Here is a 21,609-nt window from a genome sequence, read left to right as displayed (position 1 = left end):
CTCCTTCACTTCCTTCAGCAGCCTCCGAAACAATCCATCTGGCCCTGGTGACTTATCAACTTTCAAGGATTTCAACCCTTCGAGTATTTCTTCTCTCTTTATGGTTTAGATTTGGCAGTACCACTCTTATTTTTGTAGGGGACTTGTCTACTTTGTACAATTAGGATCTCGCTTTTTATTGCTTCCCACTGGTTTTCAACTGTTTTATCCTCCAGCAGTGCTGTCCAGTCCACCTCACCAAGTCCCTTCTCATTTCTGAAAAATTTGCCTTCCCCCAGTTCAAGACTTTTACTCCTGCCTTATCTCTGTCCTTTTCCATGGTAATGCTAAATCTAATTGAATTGTGATCACTGTCCTCGATATGGTCGCCATTTTTTTTTTGAAAATATGATTTTTCAACTTTCAGCTGACTGGAAATTTTGCAATTTGGATTGAGACAGAGCAAACTGCTCAAAAATGCAAGGCCACATTCCAAGTTAATAATGGGAAACAGACAAATTGCCCTCAAGAGAGTGTGAAGGGAGAGACATTTCCTATAACCCAGGCACCCATCAAAACTCATAACTGTTTAAGGAAGAGACATAAAAAATGCAAAGTACTAGATACTGAAACAATGGCTGCCCAGCTACTAGAGAAAGATTGCAAGTGACACAGGCAGTGTCAAGAATGTCTTCAGCAGAGGAAACAGGCTGAAAGCTGCTCTTTTTCCCTCTCTCTCTTTTGGAATAAAAGTGTTGCCCGGTTTGAGAAGCTGGCTCTATCACAAACTTATCAGCGAACTGAGATCTCGCAATAATTGCAATATCTTCTACATCTGACCGCATCCAAGAAGCCAGTTAACCTAAATCTTCTGCAGCGTTTAAAATCAATGCCTCAAGAACAATCAAAGGACACTTATCCATATATTCTTCTACATTTTTTTTTAGGACTCTAACTCCCTTTATTTCTGACATGTCTTTGTGTATGTGTGCCTGAATGATTGCATAATGGACCAATGCTTGACATCGCATTTTCCTTGGGACTGTTATACTAAAATGCTAGAATGTCCACATTCAATGTCAATGCTTTCATAGAACGGAGGAGATTATTTTTCTCAGGTTTAGTGGTTAATAAATATGCTCCTTCTTTGACTCACAAAAACATTGTTTGATTGGCTCCTTATTGCTCACAGCTTAAATAGTTAAATACGTTCTGATTTGGAAAAGGCATATCCTCGTAAAAAAGAAACTTAAACCTTTGTTGTGACCAACTGAGGAGGCTGAATAGAGGGGAGCCAGTTCACCCCCTTCTCACCTGGTCATAACAAAATTGGGGGCTCATGTCTGGAATTTGTTCCCACAGACTGATGAAAGAATTTGAGTGGAGAAAGTAAATTGTTCCTTCAATGGCAATTTATAAAGCTGCAAAAGGTTTTCTTGGGTCTGTTACACTAAAGTGCTAAAATGTCCGCATTCAATGCTTTCATAGAACAGGATGAGATAACTGGCGAGAAGTTAAGGGCATTGTCATTGGAAGAATTAAAAGGTGTAGCTTAGCACTTAGAGGTGGAAATCTGCCCGAAAGCTAATAAAACAGAAATTTTAAAATGGGTGTCAGAACATTTAGAGGTGGAAATTGAGGACACTGAAACTGATAAATTAGCGACAGAGAAATTAAGATTGGAGGTGTGAGGCCGAGAAGCCTGTGTGGTTTAACTGCCTCAAGGCAGGACACCTCTGTGCTGATTGCTGGAGGTAATGGGATGAATCCATGAGATTTGTTGAGGCACACAAGCCCTGGGCAGGAAGTGGCAGTCAGACAGACAGCATAGCAGACCAGGCTGTGGCTCTGACAGCAGCAGTAAATCCCTATAGATGCATTACTGTGAGTGTGGGTGAGTTTTAAAAAATCCCTGAGAGTTACAAAGATTTTGTATCAGAAGAGTGGCCACATTTCCCCAGAGCAAGGCAAGTAAGCCTATATTGACGCTGAATGATACAGGGGTTAGCCAAACTCCACTGCTGGGAAAAAGCATGACCTTTCCACAAGAGAGTGCAGTAAGTGTCAAGGTGTTGGTAAAAGTTATTGAAGGAGGGCACATGCCCATCCCCTTTTACCGGGAGTACCTGGAGTGTGACCTTGTGCCAGGACCAGTGACCGTGGATGTCATCCCCAGTTTGCCTGTGGACGGGGTCAACCTCCTCCTCGGCAATGACCTGCTGGGGTCAGAAGTGATAGCATCTCCAGTAGTCTCAGAGAAGCCGACCAAGGTCAGGGAGACAGAACATCTGCAGGAGAAAATGCCTAGCATTTTCCCTGACTGTGTGGTAACACAGTCTATGGTCATAGAAACTGTATCAGAGGAGGCTGAAGCAGCACTGCAAACAGACGACCCTACTGTCTGGATATCTGAGACCTTTTTCAGGAGTCTAGAGGACCCTAAGGAGGTAATAAATAGGCCTTCCTTGGTTGCGGCTCAGCAACCTTCATTAAAAACGTTAGCTCAGTCTGCCCAAACTGAAGCTGCGGCCGAGGCAATGCCTGAACACTACTACATTTAAAATGAGGTGCTGCTGAGGAAGTGGAGATCCCCTCACAGACCTGCAAATGAGGAGTGGACAGTGATCCACCAGGTAGTCATGCCGCCAAGGTCCTGAGTGGGAATTATTAAGGCTAGCACACAAAATCCCAATGGCTGGGAATGTTGGTATACGACAAACCCAAGCCCACATCAGCCAGCATTTTTACTGGCCACAACTCCACAGGGATGCAGGAAGGTTTTTGAGAACCTTCAACATCTGCGAGGTTGTGGGAAAACCCCAGACTGCAATAAAACCTGCACCATGCCTGCTTTTGGGGAACCATTCAGCAAGGTGCTAGTGAACAGTGTGAGGCCCCTGCCAGAAACAAAAGGGAACTACCAGTATATCCTCACCATCATAGACGTGGCTACCCGTTTCCCAGAGATGGTTCCCCTGTGAACCATATCTGCCAAAACAGTAATGGGGGAATTAACACAATTCTTTACCCAGTATGGACTACCCACCGAGATCCAGTCAGATCAGAGCTCAAAGTTCATGTACAAAATATTCCATGAAGTGTTGGGTAACCTGAGCATGACCCAGTTGAAGTCTTCACCTGCAACTGCACAGGGGGGCTAGAATGGTACCATCATACTCTAACAACAATGATCTGGACATACTGCCATGAGTACCCCCATGACTGTGATACAGGGTTAGGTTCCCTTCTGTTCACTACCAGGCTCACCCAATGAGTCCACTGGTTTTACTCCGTTTGAAGTGGTTACTGACACCTAAGGTCCTCTGAAGCTAAACAGAAGGAGGAAGTCCCCATGTTAGACTACGTAACCATGTTTCGTTAGTGACTTATGAAAGCCTGTAATATGGCTCAAGAACACTTAGAAATCCCTCAGACAGTAATGAAAAAACAGGCAGACAAACATGCCAGGGCTCGAACCTTTCAGTCAGGAGACGACGTGCTAGTGCTCCTACCAATACTGGGTGAACCCCCAAAAGCCCGGTTCAGTGGCCCAGACATAGGAGCAAAGAAGCTTGGGGAGGTAAACTACCTAATTGACCCCCCCAGACCACAGGGAAAAGCAAAGGCTGTGTCATGTCAACATGATAACACAATATCACTGCCGAGAAGGGGAAAAGCCGGTAACTATCTGTCCAAAAACAACAGAACTGGAGGACGAGAGGAACAGTGAAGGTGAATTGGAGGGAGACATGGGTAATGCCCACATTAAAGCCCCTACTATCCAGCTAGCAAACACAGAAATTCTAGCAAAATTGGACACCATATTTCCCCACTGAAAAGCAGAACAGCAAGGAGACCTGATAAGCCAGCACACCACATTTAAAAGAATCTGTAGACACAAGCCAGGCTGCACCACTTTAGCTCTGCATGATGTGGATGTGGGAGAAGCAACATCCCAACCGTCTAGGTCCCGAGAAGCTGGCCTAGGTTAGGGAGGAGATTAACTACATGCTGGAGTACCCTCGTTGTGCTCGTGCCCAAGCCCGATGGCTCCACAAGGCTCTGCATTGACTACTGAAAGGTTAATGCAGCGATCAGAGTCAATCTCCACCTGATTCCCCACCAGGAAGACTGCATCAATAGGATGGGAAATGCAGCCTACATTACAAAGATAGATTTACTTAAGGGATGCTGGCAGGTTCCCTCGACCGGCCGTGCAAAGGAAATCTCTACCTTCGTAACCCTGGATGGGTCATACCAGTGTCAAGTCATGCCATTTGGACTCTGAAATGCCCCAGCCACCTTTCAAAGGCTTAGTTAGTTGCGTAGTGTACCTAGACGACCTCCTAGCATACAGTGGCACCTGGGAAACTCACTTAGAGCAACTGGAATCCACCTTCCAGAAATTTCAGTCAGCGACCAAGTAGTCAATGTCGCAATGAGCAAGTCCGCTAAGGCTCAGCTGACCTACCTGGGACAAGTGGTGTGTCAAGGATAAGTACTGCCCAGTGCTGCAAAGCTACAAGCAGTAATATAGTTTCCCATTCTCACAACAAAGAGGAAAATCATGAGATTTTTAGGATTGTGTGGGTTCTACCGCAAGTTCGTCCCAAACTTGAGCACTGTAGCTACCCCGCTGACAGACCTAATACAGAAGAAAGCAAAAGTAGTATGGACTGAGGAATGCCAGACAGCTTTCAAGAAGCTGAAAGCCATTTTAATAAATGAACCAGTGCCATCAGCTCCAGACTTTAACTAAGCATTTAAAGTAGCCATCAATGCTAGTGAACTTGGGCTAATGGCTGTTCTCCTCCAGGATGATGAATGAGGAATAGAGAGACCAATCAGGTACTTATCCAAAAAGCTGAACAATATAAGAAATGATATTCCACTAGTAGAAAAAGAAACTCTAGGCTAATAACTGGTTCTCAAACACTTTGAGATTTATGTGCGAAATAGATACAGAGAGACCACAGTGTACACCGACCACAACACTTTGACCTTTATGGAGAAATTCAAAACTCAAAATGCAAGGTTATTCAATTGGAGTTTGTTTCTCCAACCATATCTCCTAAAAAGTACCCACATTTCAGGGAAATCGAATGTGATTGCAGATGCCCTGTCCCATACTTAAAGAGACCCAGTTAGGGCTGATGGGATAATCCAGAACAAGGCTGAGAGAATGAATGGAAGTGAGTGTGCTTTTTTTGTTTTGTGTTTTTATACCTTGTAATGAACTGAGAGTGAATATCATTTCACGTTTTTGTGACAAGGCTATGTCCCTTAAATTTTTGAAAATATAACTTTTCAATTTTCAACTGACTGGAAGTTTTGTAATTTGAACAGAAACAGAACAAACTGCTTAAAAATACAAGGCCACATTCCAAGATGAAGATGAGGAACACACAAATCACCCTCAGGAGAGTGTGAAGAGAAAGACACTTCCTGTAACTCAGACATCCTTGAAACCTGTAACTGCCTTAGGAAGAGACATTAAAAATGCAGAGTACTGGATATTAAAAAAGTGGCTGCCAGCCACCAGAGAGAGATTGCAAGTGACACAGGTTCTGTCAAGAAAGTCTTCAGCAGAGGAAACAGGCTGAAGGCTGCTCTCTCCCCCTCTCTCTCTTTCGGAATAAGCACATTGCTAGGTCAAGAAGGCAACTCTACCAGAAACCTACTAGTGAACCGAGATGTTGTAATAATTACAACATCTTCCACATCTGAGAAACCAGCTAACCAAATCAGCCACAGCATTTAAAAAATGCACACCTCAAGGACAGTCAAAGGACACTTAATAATATATTTTTGACCTTTTTTGGACTTTATTCCCCTTACTTCTGGTGTGTGTGCCCGAATAACTGCATGAGCGCCGAATGCTTGATGTCGCATTCTTAATATTTTTATTGGTTTTAGTGGTTAATTTGCTCTTTCTTTGACTCAAGAAAACGTTGTTTGATTGGCTCTTTATCACAGATGAAATATTTAAATACATTCTGATTTGGAAAAGGCATATCCAGTGAAAAAGAAACTTAAACCTTTGTTGTGACCAACCGAGGAGGTTGAATAGAGGGGAGCCAGTTCACCTCTTCTCATCTGGTCATAACAATAATAAATCTGACATGTGCAGTTTGTGGATTAGTGTATGACTTGTATTAGATGAAGTTCACATTTAAATCAAAGGAATACTGTGCAGTGAAGGGAATGGAAAGCTGAACTTATAACCACTGTAGATGGTGAGATTTGCATAATAGAATGGGTCCCTTCAAGGTGAAGAAATATTAACTTCCAACCCAACATTCATCAGTTCCTTGAAATCATGGGTAGAATTTTACGACAGCAGGATTTTACGTTCCCGCTGTCATCAATGGGATTTATAACGGCCCACCGCATTTGACGACCCCATCCCCGCCGAAACGGGGCCGTAAAATTCTGCCCCATGTATTTGACCAGATAGAATAGGTGATTATTAAAGGGTTAGATAAAACAATGGACCTGGAATTGGAAACATTTCCAGCACAACAGGGTAAGTAATCCTATTGTATATAAGAAACAATCATTTCTTTCTCTCATTTAAATATAACTGGGAAAGTTACTTAGAAATAATCTTAGACTTCATCTCATGGCAGTGAATGAGCAAGGGGCTTGATGCATCCAAAGTGCTCACACCAGATTTGCAGAGTCGTTGTCAGATTAGATAAGGAGTGAGACTGGAGTACAACCTCATCGGAGTGCTGTTAGTTTGCTGAGTTGAGGAAATTTTAAATCTCTTTCTAAAAATCTAACATTGTTTGATTTTAACATTTAACGGGAAATACTGTTTAAATTCTAAATCCCATCCAGGGGCCTAAGCAGGGAGATAGAAGCTATCCATTGGTGTGTAGCTGTGGTTAGTTAATTAAGGGAACCAGCTTGAACTGGTTTTTCTGTACCTGGGGCTCAGCTAGTCTCTTTAGTTCAGAACGTTTAAATACAGGCACCTTAGTATGACCTAGTATTGGAGTGCAGCCTCATTGGGGTGTTGGGAGTTCAGTGAGTTGAGGGAGTTGGGGAAGGAGGTGCTCCTTTGCTTTTTCTAACTTTTTCACCTGTAGGAATTGGTCCTTACTCTACTGCACAGAAGAAGCTACCTGTTTGGTGAGGATTTGGTAAGTGATTAAAGCTTTAAAATAGTACAGGAGCTTGTGGTAATGTTAATAAATTAAACATAAAAGGAAAAAAATCAAATAATATAATTAAGTAGAAAATTAAAACACATTAAGGATGGCAGGACAGGTGATGTAGTTGGGCAACACATCTGGGAGGGGGAAAGTTACCTGGACATTTTGTATCAGGAGGTGGTCACTCCACTTAGGATAGGATCTTCTGATTTGGAAAGTGGTCAGGGACATGAGGGTGTGACTGCAGCTGAGGCAGGTGAGGGGACCCAGAGGGCAGGAGTGCAGGAGCCTCAGCCTTTGCAATTGCAATAGTCCGATAGGTTGGAGGTTCTTTCAGCTTGCTTGGATAGGAGTGGAGGCTGCAAGGTCGATGAGCAAACTGACCGTGGCACCATGGTACAGAAAGCCATTCAAGTGAGCAGAGCAAAAGGGAATGTAGTGTTAGTAGGGGACAGTATAGTGAGGGGGATTGACACTGTTCTCTGCAGCAAAGAGCAAGAGTCCAGAAGGCTATGTTGCATGCTTGGTGCCAGGGTCCAGGATATCTGCTCAGGGCTGGAGAGGAACTTGCAGTGGGAGGGGGAGTATCCAGTTGTTGCAGTCCATATAGGTACCAATGACATAGACAGGATGAGGAAGGGGGTTCTGTATAGTCAGTATGAGGAGCTAGGCACCAAATTAAGAAGCAGAACCCCAAAGATAATAATCACTGGATTCTTACCTGAGCCATGTGCAAATTGGCATAGGTAAAAACAAATTAGAAAAATGAATGTGTGTCTCAAAGACTGGTGTGGGAGAAGTGTGTTCCAGTTTGTGGGGCACTGGCACCAGTACTGGAGAAACTAAGGCTGTATCTTTGGGATGGTCTACACCTGATCCATGTTGAGGCTGGTGTTCTAGTGAACCACATAACTAGGGAAGTAGAGAAGGTTTTAAACTAAACAATGGGGCAAGGCATCAAATTTTAGAAGATGTAGTAAATCAAAGGATAGTCACAAATGTGGGAAATGATAAACAAAACATGACAGGAAGGGTTAGAGAGTACAATCTAAGTGTAAACCAGCAGATAAGGCTAGAGATTACAAAAATAATAAAAGGACAAAACTAAAGGTTCTGTACCTGAATGTGTGTAGCATTTGAAGCAAAACAGATGAAGTGATAGTACAAATAGAAATAAATAAGTGCGATCTGATAGCTATTACAGAGACATTGGTGCAGGATGGCATAGATTGGGACCTGAATATTGAAGGGTACATGATATTTAGGAAGGACAGGAAGCTGGGAAAAAGTGGAGGGGTGGCACTCTTAAGTAATGATTGTACTAGCACAATAGAGAGACAAGAAGTCACGTGTGGGAGAGGTGTACAGGCCCCCTAACAGTAACCACAAGTTAGGACAGGATATAAAGGAAAAAATAATGGGTGCCTGTCAGAAATTTACGGCGATAATCATGGAGGATTTTAATCTACATAGAGAATGGAAAAATCAGATTGGCAAAGGCAGTCCAGATTAAGAGTTCGTAGATTATTTCCGGGATAGTTTCTTAGAAAAGCATGTTCTGGAGCCAACCAGAGAACAAGGTATACTAGATCTGGTATTGTGCTATGAGATAGGAATAATTTTACTTTCAGTTTGAGAGAGAGAAGAGTAGCTCCAAGACTGGTATTTTAAACTTAGATAAGGCAATTCAAAGGCCATGAAAGCAGAGCTAGCTAAACTGGCAAATTAGGTTGAACATGAAAAACAGCAAAGGATGACTAAAAGATTGATAGGGTGGGAAAAATTAGAATACGAGCAAAAGCTAGCTAGAATATAAAAACGGATGGTAAGGGCTTTTATAAATATTTTAAAAAGAAAAGAATTGACAAAGTGAGCATTAGTCCTATAGAAAGTGAGACTGCGAAATTAGTGAGGTAAAATAAAGAGATGGCAGATAAATTGAACCAGTATTATGTATCAGTCTTCACTATAGAGGATACAAGTAACATCCCAGAAATAGCTGTAAATCTAGAAATGGAAGGGCGGGAGTAATGCAGAAAAATTACAATCATCAGGGAAATGGTACTGAATAAATTGTTGGATCAAATTGCTGACAAGTCCCCAGGTCCTGATGGACTTCATCCTCAGGTCTTGAAAGAAGTGGCTAGTGAGATAGTTGGTGCGTTGATTTTAATTTTCCAAAATTCCTTGGATTCAGGGAAGGTTCCATTAGATTAGAAAATAGCGAATGTAAATCCTTTACTCAAAAAGGGAAGGAGGCAGAAAGTAGGAAACTACAGACCAGTTAGCTTAATATCTGTCAAAGGGAAAATGTTAGAAGCAATTATCAAGGATGTTATAGTAGGGCATTTGGAAAAATTCAAGGTAATCAGACAGTCAGCAGGGTTTTGTGAGAGGCAAATCATGCTTAACCAATTTATTGGAGTTCTTTGAAGAAGTAACATGTGCTGTGGATATAGGAGAACCGGTGGATGTACTGTACTTAGATTTCCAGAAGGCATTTGATAAAGTGCTATATCAAAAGTTCTCATGGAAAATAAAAGCTCATGGTGTTAAGGGAACACATTGGCATGGATAGAAGATTGGCTAGCTAATAGGGAACAGAGAGTAGGCATAAATGGGTCATGCTTATGCTGGCAAGATGTTACAAGTGATGTGGCACAGGGATCGGTGCTGGTGCCTCAACTTGTTACAATTTATATGAATGACTTGGATGAAGGGACTGAAGGTATGGTTGCTAAATTTGCTGTGACACAAAGATAAGTAGGAAAGTAAGTTGTGAAGAGGACATAAGGAGCCTAGAAAGGAATATAGATAGGTTAAGTCAATAGGCAAAAATTTGAAAAAATGTAGCATAATATGGGAAAATGGAAAATTGTCCATTTTTGCAGGAAGAATAAAAAATCTAAGTGCTGAGAGATTACACAGCTCTGAGATGCAGAGGGATTTTGGTGTCCAAGTGCATGAATTGCAAAAGGTTAGTATGCAGGTACAGCAAGCAATTGGGAAAGCTAATAGAATGTTATTGTTTATTGCAAGAGGAATTGAATACAAATGTAGGGAGGTTATGCTTCCATTATACAGGGCATTGGTGAGACCACATCTGGAGTGCTGTGTGCAGTATTGTTCTCCTTATTTAAGGAAGAATGTAAATGCATTGGAAGCAGTTCAGAGAAGATTTACTAGACTAAAGCTCTACACTGAAAGGACTCACCAAGGCTCCTGAGACAGCGCCTTCCAACCCACGACCACTACCATCTAGGAGGACAAGGGCAGCAGATACATGCGAACACCACCACCTGGAAGTTCCCTTCCAAGCCACGCACCATCCTGACTTGGAAATATATCGCCGTTCCTTCACTGTTGCTGGGTCAAAATCCTGGAACTCCCTCCCTAACAGCACTGTGGGTGCACCTACACCACATGGACAGCCGCGATTCAAGAAGGCAGCTCACTACCACCTTTTCAAGGATAATTAGGGATGGGCAATAAATGTTGGCCCAGTCAGCGATGCCCACATCTCATGAATAAATGAAACAAAATAAAAACACCTGGAATGGCCGGGTTGTCTTATAAGGAAACGTTGGATAGGCTGGGCTTGTATCTGCTGGAGTTTAGAAGAGTAAGAGGTGACTTGATTGAAACATATAAGATCCTGAGAGGTCTTGATAGGGTGGATGTGGAAAGGATGGTTCCCCTTGTGGGAGAATCTGGAACTAGGGATCACTATTTGAAAATAAGGGGTCACCCACTTGAGACAGAGATGAGGACAATTTTTTTCTCTCAGATGCTCGTGAGTCTTTGGAACTCTCTTCCTCAAAATGCAGTGAAGAAGAATCTTTAATATTTTTAAGGCAGAGCTAGATTGATTCTTGATAAGCAAGGGAGCGAAAGGTTATCGGGCGTAGGTGGGAATGTGGAGTTGAGGTTACAATCAGATCAGCCTTGATTGGCGGAGCAGGCTCGAGGGGCAGAGTGGCTCGAGGGGTCAAGTGGCCTACTCCTGCTGCTAATTTGTATTTTTATCGTGCAGATAAAGAGGAAAAGTTCAAAGAAGATTAGGTATGCAGCTAAAAATAATTTTTGGAAGTTTGGATAAAGGGACAGATCTTTTATATGGATGCATGTTTAGCTAGAATGAAACAAGAGGAATTTGGAGTGAAGAATTATTGTGTTATCATGACACTGTTGCCGTGAATGTCAGGTGCTTATTTGAGTCTTTAAGTGACTTTAGCAAAATGAAAGAAGACAATTGGGCAGCTAGTGGCAGGATTTATTGTAAATTTCACAGAGAAATCATCTCCTCTGAGTATTCCCAGCAGGTGAGTTTCTGACAACATTGAGTTTGTTCATTGAAAAATGAGCAGTTCTATGTATCATACTTTGGATTTCTTGTCAACACTTTTCTCAGGTTCCCAGATTTTCAGAAGTAAACTGAATCCCCAGATTGAACTAAAGATTGTGTCTTTTTTTTTTCTCTGCTGGTGAGTGTGACTCGGGTTTAACAATTAAACTCCAATCATTGCTCATCACTTATTGGAGAATACATGGGATGTCCACATTAATCTATCAGCAGAAGGCAGAAAAATAACAAACCGCTAGCCCAAGCTATGCATGCTACTTGAGCATTTATTTGTAGCTAAATGAAGTATTAAAACAAAAATACATAGCAATGTATTAATACAGAACAATAACCAAACATGCGTGATATATAAAGACTGGCCTAACTGTTCAAAACAAAAGGAAAGACAGAGTGCTAACTGTTCACAGACCTTTTCAACAAGGTCTTGGCATTATTAATTGTGTACTTTCTTTGCAACTTTGCTTTTCTTTTGTTCCACATACAGTTTACCTATCAATGCCATAAGTCAGTGGACAACACTGTTCTGACCTTGGTCCATTTGATCCAACAGCACATGGATAGATTAGGCAACTATGCTCGCACTATCTTTGTTGATTTCTCCTCGGCTTTCAACACCACACAACTGAAAAATCAAGATGTCAATCCTACTCCCCTACTTTGGATCAGTGATTTCCTTCACAACAGGACCCAACAAGTGTTAGTCTCTGGGATTTACTCATAGCCCATGTTAATAAATACCGGATCTCCTCGACGTTGTGTACTGTCACCTTTACTTTTCATCCTCCTCCTCTATATGAATAATTGTCAATCAGAGCTCAACGTCATGACATTCCTGAAGTATGCAGATGATACAGTTCTTGTGGGTTTCATAAGGAATAATGAAGTAAACCATAGGAACTCGATGGAGAATTCATAAAATGGTGTGATAACAATTCCCTTAAAATGAACAAAACAAGATGAAAGAACTACTTACAGGCTTTAGGAAAAACCATTGAACGGTATTGTTCCCATGAAGCTTCATGGTGTGGGCAGTGAAATAGTTACTAATTACAAGTATCTAGGTATCGAAGTAGATGATAAGTTGAATTGGGGGGAACAGTGTACAGATGTGATGGCCAAGGAACATGTATGGTTCTACCTCAGAAAATTAAAACCCTTTCAAGTAGACCCCACAACCATGAAACTCTTCTATACAGCTGTAGTTGAGAGTGCCATCCTTTTTAGATGTCGCTTGTGGTACTGTTGGAGATAGTCATCGCCTGGGACTTGTGCAGCACAAATGTTACTTGTCACTTAACAGCACAAGTCTGAAAGTTGTTTGGGTCTTGCTGCAGGTGAACACAGACTGCTTCAGTATCTGAGGAATGCAAATGGTATTGAATACTTTGCAATCATCACTGAACATTCTCACTTCTGTTGGAAGGAAGGACATTGTTAAAGTGTTGAAAATGGTTGGGCCTAGGACACTGCCCGGAGGAACGTCTGCTGTTGATATCCTGGGACTGAGATGATCGATTTGCAACAACCACAATCACCTTCATTGCATTGTGTATGAGTCAAGTCAGTGGATAATTTTCTCTCTGATTCCTATTTTCTCCAAATTTGCGAGGGCTCCTTGGCACCACACATGGTCAAATGCTGCTTTGATGTCCAGGGCCCTCACTCTCACCTCACCTCTGGAATTCAGATCTGATATGTTTGGACCAAGGCTGTAATGAAGTCAGGGGCTTATTGGCCCTGGGGGAATCCAAACTGAGCATTATTGAGCATACTATTGCTGTGTAAGTGCCGCTTGATAGCATTGCTGATGATGCCTTCCAGCAATTTGCTTTTTTTTATTAATTTATGGGATGTGGGCATCGCTGGCTAGGCTAGCATTTATTGCCCATCCCTAATTGCCCTTGAGAAGGTGATGGTGAGCTGTCTCCTTGAACTGCTGCGGTGGTGTTGGTACATCCACAGTGCTGTTAGGGAGCGAGTTCCAGGATTTTGACCCAGGAGCAATGAAGGAATGGAGATATATTTCCAAGTCAGGATGGTGAGTAACCTGGAGGGGATCTTCCAAGTGGTGGTGTTCCCTGCTTCCAGAAGCTGGACAGACTTGAAGGAGTCCTCCACCATCAGCACAAGGTATCAGCAATGTGTGCCACCTACAAGCTGCACTGCAACAGTTCGCCAGGGCTCCTTTGACAGCATTTTCCATTTTCCAAATGTTTAGTATCTTTTGCCTTTCTCATCCAGCTTTGTGAACGTTGTTTCTTTGAAGGATGAGAATCCGCTGCCCTTGTCCTTTTAGATGGTCACGGTTGAGGGTTGGGAAGGTGCTGTCTAAGGAGCCTTGATGAATTCCTGCAGTGCATCTTGTAGATGGTACACACTGCTGCAACTGTTCATCAGTGGTGGAGGGAGTGAATGTTTGTGGAAGGGGTGCCAATCAAGCTGGTTGCTTTGTCCTGGATGGTGTCAAGCTTCTTGAGTGTTGTTGGAGCTTTACTCGCCCAGGCAAGTGAAGAGTATTCCATCACACTCCTGACTTGTGCCTTGTAGATGATGGACAGGCTTTGGAGAGTCAGGAGGTGAGTTACTTGCTACAGGATTCCTAGCCTCTGACCTATTCTTGTAGTCACAGTATTTATATGGCTAGTCCAGTTCAGTTTCTGGTCAATGGTAGCCCCCAGGATGATTGAAAGTAGACTGATAGGGTGGTAATTGCCCAGATTAGATTTTCTCTGCTTTTGGTGGACAGAAACATACATGGGCAATTTTTCACATTGTCAAGGGAATGCCAATTTTGAAGTTGTACTGGAATGGCATGATTAGGGATGCAGCTAGTTCTGGAGCACACGTTTTCAGCATTACAACTGAGTTGTTATTGGAGCCTACAGCCTTTGCTGTGTTGATTCACTCATTCATTTCTTAATATCACGTGCAATGAATTGAATTGGCTGAAGATGGGCATCTATGGTGCCGGGGACCTCAGGATAAGGCCAAGATGGATCATCCACCCGGCATTTCTGGCTGAAGATGATTGCAAATGCGGCAGCCTTATCTTTTGCACTCATGTGCTAGACTTACCCGACATTCAGGATGTGATGTTCATGGAGCTTCCTCCTCCTGTTAGTTGTTTAATTGTTTACTACCATTCATATTTGAATGTAACAGGACTGCAGAGCTTTGATTTGATCTGAGCTGTTGATTGTGGAATCATTTGGCTCTGCCCAAGACATTCTGCTATAGGCTGTTCTTTGGCATGCATGCAGTCTTATGTTGTGGTTTGAGCAGATTGGCATGCCTGTTGCTGCTCCTGGCATGCTGTCTAGCCAGGCTTTTTTCCTGGCTTGATGGTAATGGTAGAATGAGGAATATGCTGGGCCATGAGTTTACAGACTGTGGTTGATTGCAATTCTCCTGCTGCTATTAGCCCAGCGCACCTCGTGGATGCCCAGTTTTGAGCAGCAAGGACTGTTCTGGGTTTATTTAGGATTGGGACAATGCCACACAACACAGTGTACCAAGTCCTCAGTGTAAAGGTGAGATATAGACAGATGCATCCTTGCAGGGAGATCGATGAGGCGAGGACAAGTAGGTTTTTATCTTGTGCTGGTTCACTCACTATCTGCCACAAATCAAGTCTGGCAGATATGGCCTTCAGCACTCAGCCAGATCACTCAGTAGTGGTGCTCTTGGTGATGGGACATTGAATTCCCCAACCCAGAATACTGTTACACTCCCAATAACTTTTTTTAAAAAGAAATGGAAATGGAAATGGAAAGTTCATCTGTCAAAAATCTGGGAAGACCAAGACTATCATCTTTGTAACCTGCCCAATTTCCATTTCCTCACCACCATCTCCATCCCTTCTGCCTAGCAACTGTATGAGGCTGTTTGCAGTTTGGGTATCATATTTGAGCTCAAAATAAGTTTCTGACCAGATCCACATGATCACTAAACCTGCCTATTTCCAGCTTGGTAACATTGACTGACTCTGCCCTGACTTAGCTCCTCTGATGTTGAAAGCCTCATCCATGCTTTTGTTACCTCTAGGCTCGACTATTGCAATGCTCTCATGGCTGGCTTGTCAGGTGCCAAAACAAAATATCATCCGAAACTCTGCTGCCTCTGTTGTAACTCGTACTAAGTCCCATAACCCAACAGCACTGAGTTCATGATCTACTTTGGCTCCCGGTTAAGCAGTGCCTCAATCATCAACATAGTGCTATGGTTGCCGCTTCACCAACTGGCAAAGCTTTTGCACCACAGATCAGAAACCACTGGTACTAGCAGCAATGCCCTCCCAATTTTTAATGGTGTTAAAAATAGGAGGGTACCTATCTACCTCAGGGAAATTAAGGCTCATAGCAAAGGAGGATACCCACAAGCGCACGGATACTCTTTAGCAGATCGATATGGTAAAGGTGGCCGCACAGCATGTGAAGCCATGAGATTCTCCTCCTTTGCACAAGGTGTATGTGGCACGTATGCGGTATACATGTGAGTCCTATTGCCAGACCCTCAAGTGGCAAGTCAAAGGAAAAGCTCTTCCACAACACAAGGCACATCCCCACTGTATGAGTCTCCTAATCCAAAAATAACACTCGGTCCTCATGTATGAAGAAACTTGATGCTACTTCGCAGTTATTTATGTGCCATCCAGTTAAGCAGAGAACTTCTTCTAAATGATTCACTCATTACCTGTGGATGGTCAAGTGTCATTGGAAACTACTTTCTCTAAAATTATTGGATCAACCTGGTAGTCCTCTAAATCTGATACTATTCACTGTTAGTCAATGTTTATTTTACATACAGCACAACTTAGCAGCTTTTTTAATGTTTGGTACGTCTGCCAGACTGTCCTTGGACTTCATTGAAATTAATTTTACTAGACTACAAGCACAAACTCCAGGTAGTTTTGTCCACTGTCAATCATCTTGGATAAGTTTACTTAATGGATAGAGTCTATTCCAGTACACAACACATCTACACAGCTTTAACTGAAGCTTGCTTGTTATTGTGTGAAGTAATGTTCAGGTTAGGGATTGCACTACTGGTGGACAGCGCTCAGGTTTTATATCTCACAGGGAAAATTTTTGTTTAGGGTTTTTTAATTCTTTTATGGGATAGTGAGTTCTGTTGGCAAGGCCAGCATTTATTGTCCATCTCTAATTGCTTTTGAGAAGTTGGTGGTGAGCCACCTTTTCAAAGCACTGCAGTCCATCTGCTGTAGGGACATCCACAGTGCAGTTAGGAGGGAGTTCCAGTTTTTTGACACAGCAACAGTGAATGATCATTGAAATAGTTCCAAGTCAGGATGATATGTGATTTACAGGGGGTGCTATCCTCATGTGTCTGCTGCCCTTGTCCCTCTAGGTGGTAGTAGTCACAGATTTGGAAGGTGCCATTGAATGAGGCCTGGGGAGTTCCTGCAGTGCATCTTGTAAATAGTACATACTGCTGCCACTGCCGATGGTGGAGGGAGTGAATGTTTAAGGTGTTGGATGGTGTGCCAATCAAGTGGCTGCTTTGTAATGGTGCGAATCAAACAGAACTTACACATTTGCCATCACTGAATCAGGCCATAACCAGAAAGTTGATGAAGAGAGATATTTTGGCAAAGTGTGAAAGCTGGTACTAAATTGATACTGTACTACTAAGTCACAATAACCTGAAGGTCTGGATTCAACACACCATTTTGGTTCTAATTGCTGATTACCATAATTCAAGTGACCTGGAGATGCCACGCAGGACAACTGCAGATTTACCACTCAAGTGCTGATGAATTTTCAATGAGATGTATATGTGGGCTCCCTGCACTCAACTCCATTAGAGATGTAGAAAGTGCTGTGGATAGCTGCACATTGTAGGATAGCTGAAGAACCCAGGGAGAGAGTGCACAGATCCTCAGAGGCCCTGGTCAGGATGATCTAGAGGAGGGAGGATGTCCTGTACCATTGACATCGTCACCCTCACCTTCCTTGCACTCTCTCCTGTAGCCGTTAGAGCTACTGTGTCTCACATCCTCCTCTCAATCCTAGACCAGTCAGGAGGAACCTAGCAAGATGCCCATAAACAAGCACTCCCTTTCTCCCAGTGGCTGTCGCAATGTGTCCAATGTGGTGGAATAGCACAACACTTAATCCTTTTAGATGAAGACCTCAGATAATTTCTGGAATAAATATTGCTAGGGTATTGATGATGGCTTGACAAAGTGCCCCAGAAATTCTGAAATAAAAACAAAAGATGCTGGAAATACTCAGCATATTTTTTCATAAAACATGGCCGGGTCCATCCATCAGCATAGTGGTCTGAATGAATAAATGAAGTGAATATCTGTTGCTGTGTATTTTCTTATTTTCAATGCTATGGTTAAAATTTATTTCTCTATAATTATTATCTTCTCAAGATCATAAAATGTGTGTAGTAGCAGAGGCATAGAAACACAATCCAAACAAAAAGGAAATCAGTTCTGATGATAGCACATTTATTATGTTTAAGAATGTTATGACTTGGGCAAAATTTAGTTTTCAGCAAGGAATCAGAAATCCCTCATTCTTCTGAAAGATCCGATAGTTGAGTTGTAGCTGCCCCAGTCACCGTATCTCTTGTATTCACCGGGTCTCAGGAAGTACTGTCGGCCTTTGTAGTTGGGATGTTCATAGAAGATCCAGTAACCGTCCATCACATGGCAGGAGTGAATGTCACGGTAACGGAAATGATCATAGACAGATGGACAGTCATCCATGAATTCCATCATCTGTCCTCCAAAGTCAGGTCTCTCGTAAATCCTCATTCTGTAGTTTCCACCTCGGTACTGTAATAAGAAGAAATGAAACATTTGGGATGAAGATATAAATATACCTACACAACACTCAAGAAAATTACTGTAAAGGGGTTCTGTTATGCTTGTAATACTATCAGGGAACACATTGGCAGCTTTGATGAAAACTCTCCACCCAAAACATTAATCTACCTTTTCTGTTTCCAGATGTTCTCTGACCTGTTGTATATGTCCAGTATTTTTTGTTTTGGTATCAGATATTCAGCAATCACTATTATACCATTGTATCAATATGATCAGATATTCAATCAAAGTTATTGCTACTAAATGCTACAAGCTGGAATGTTTTAGATTGAAGTCCCACTCCAGACTGCCCTGGAGAATGGAAACAAAAGGATTCAGGGTTTGAATACTGATTTGTGATTCAGTTAAGTACTTGCATTTGATGGGAACAAAGGATCATATGCAGAAGAGTGGGTAATTTAGCTCCTTGAGCCTGTTCCACCATTATTTGAGCTCATGGCTGTTCTGTGACCTAACTCCATATACTTGCCTTCAGTCCATACCATCTAATACCTTTGATTAGCAATACTAACAATTGATTTAGCACTAACTGTCATTTTCAGAATAGGATCCAAACATCTATCACTCTTTGCTTTTAGAAGTGTTTCCTAAGTTCACTCCTAAAAGATTCAGCTCTAATTTTTACACTATGCTTCCTAAACCCCACCACCGGCAAAAATGGTTTCTCTCTATCAACTTATCTGTTCCGCTATCATAAAGTGTCAAAACCCCATCACACATAAACAGTCTCCCAGCTAATGATACAACCACATGAAGGGTATCTTCATTATAAAATAACAATCTAATGTGTCTTTTGTTGGATGCAACCACAGTTGAATACATGGGTTATCTCTTGTCCCACTGGACATGGAAGATGGGAAGATGGTTACTTCTCATAGTTTGGTTTTGTAACCACAATTCCAATTTAAACTCAACTCTCAATTTTGTTTTTATATTCATTTACAGAATGTGGGAATCGCTGGCTAGGCCAGCATTTATTGCCCACCCCTAATTGCCCTTGAGAAGATGGTGATGAGCTGCCTTCTTGAACTGCTCCAGTCCATGTGGTGTAGGTACACCCACAGTGCTGTTAGGAGGGGAGTTCTAGGATTTGACCAAGCAGCAGTGAAGTAACAGCAATATATTTCCAAGTCAGGATGGTGAGTGACTTGGAGGGGAACTTCCAGGTGGTGGTGTTCCCATGTATCTAGTGCTCTTGTCCTTCTAGTTGGTAGCAGTCATAGGTTTGGAAGGTGCTGCCTAAGGAGCCTTGGTGAGTTTCTGCAGTGCATCTTGTAGGTGGTAAACACTGCTGCCACTGTTCGCCAGTGGTGGAGGGAGTGAATGTTTGTGGGAGGGGTGCCAATCAAGTGGGCTGCTTTGAAGCAATTTGTATTTTCAGCTGTTATTTGTATTGCAGTTTCTCCAAGAGGGTTCATATGACTACTCTTAGATACATCAACTAAGAGAGAAATGAAAGAAAGTTGGGGGACTTCTTCTATGCAATGTTTCCTGATGGCGTACTCAACAAGCGGTGTCAACTGTATCTATAAATATGTTTGTAGCTGAACTAATTTCAGCCAGTTTTCTCTCACCTTCTTAGTATTTGCTTTATAGGATGTTTAGGCAGTTGTTATTCTTTCCTGTCCTAAGTGATATGTCACTGGGAGTTTGTTCAGAAATTGTCCTGATTGATCACCGAACCTCCTGTGGAAGATTGGCAAAAATCCATCCACCAACCACACCACCCCCTCCCGCCCCCATCAGCGTTTCCATCAATTTTCCATCAAAGTTACAGTGATCAATCATGACAGTGCAGAGATTTTCGCTGAATGAGTGTGGGCCGATAATTGCAGCTTACAATTTAGATTTCAATTTAAAATTTGGATTATTGATTCAGGAAATCCATTAAATGAAGAGGGAATGAACAATTATTGGACATTTTGATTTATTAAATAAATAGGTAAACAGTCCATTTCAAATATAAATCGATTGATGAGTTCATTAATGCCTATAAGACAAAGAATTTATTACTCACATGTGGGTAGGAGCGACATGACCTGATGCTGTCATTGAATCCCATCCAGCGCTGGTAGTCAGGATATTCTCCCCTGCTCAGAACATACTGGTATCCCATGTAATTGGGTTTCTCATACGCCACCCACCAGTCACTGTCAACACGGATGGAGTTACAGCGGCTGAAGTAAGGGGAAAGGTCAGCACAGTCACTACTGCACTCATAGTGCCGACCCTGGAAGTTCCTGTCCTCGTAAAAAATGATCTGTGGGGAAAGAAAATGTAATGAAATATTTGTATTTCCCAATGAACTATTAATAACATGTGAAAAATGTGAGCGCTTACCTTTCCCATTTTGAGCTCACAGTTGGAAAAGCAAGAGACTGAACATATTATTGCTCTGGAAGCTCAGTATTTATATGTTTGTGAGACCATTGCAGAGACTACCTTTGTTATTTCAGACAATCTCAAGAGCACATCAGCAAAAAAAAAATTAAAATCTTTCACAGATACTGTAGTGAAACACCTTTATTCAGAGCGGTAGATTGCTATTGGCTCTTTTTGTTTTGCTTTCATGTCATTTTGATTGTCTAGTAGGAATAAAGAAACAAAGAATGAGAGGCCATAGCCACTCTCAAAGTAAAATACACACAAAACATTGAACTGTGAACTGTGCTGAGTTGATAAAAGCCTCACATTTTTCTTTTGTTTATGAGATATTTTACATAGAAGTATAAAAGAGGTGAATACTTGTGACATTGACTAAACATAAGTTTATACAACTATTTTATGGGCAGAAATTTTCGTTTGCTGTGCGGGGGTGGGTCCCGCACGTCCACCTGTAAAATGTCGCGCGGTGATGTCGGACGAGCTTCCCGACGTCACCACGCGCCATCACAATATTTCGCCGGGCGGGCATGTGATGAAGTCTGACACGTGCACACCATTAATTAACGGGCCACTTAAGGCCCTTAAGTCTTCAATCGACGCTGATTTATCGGCGCCCGTGCGATCGTCGGATCGGCGCACGGGGGCATTGGGCAGGCGGGTAAGAGACTTTTCTATTAACCTCATCCATGGGCGGGATAAGAGGGCTCAGTGGGGTCGTCAATCTGGTCTATGAAGTATTTATTGGAGAAAGTTTTTTAAACTTGCCTGTGTGATCTGCAGTAGTTCAGAACAAATTCCAGCAGCTTTTTCTGGACTCTTAACCTTCAGGTCAGCATCCTGCAGTTAGGAATCTTTTCCGGGCC

General features: G+C 42.3%; 1 pseudogene; it reads right to left on the bottom strand.

The window, feature by feature from the left end:
- Positions 1–18,016: 18,016 nt before the first annotated feature.
- Positions 18,017–20,710, bottom strand: LOC144686975 (gamma-crystallin S-1 pseudogene; annotated as a pseudogene).
- Between the last annotated feature and the right edge of the window lie 899 nt (positions 20,711–21,609).

Source organism: Cetorhinus maximus, chromosome 11 (assembly GCF_964194155.1).
Source record: "Cetorhinus maximus chromosome 11, sCetMax3.hap1.1, whole genome shotgun sequence".
Lineage (NCBI taxonomy): Eukaryota > Metazoa > Chordata > Chondrichthyes > Lamniformes > Cetorhinidae > Cetorhinus > Cetorhinus maximus.
The sequence above is the reverse complement of the archived record's forward strand: the minus strand, read 5'-3'. Positions and strand labels throughout refer to the sequence as shown.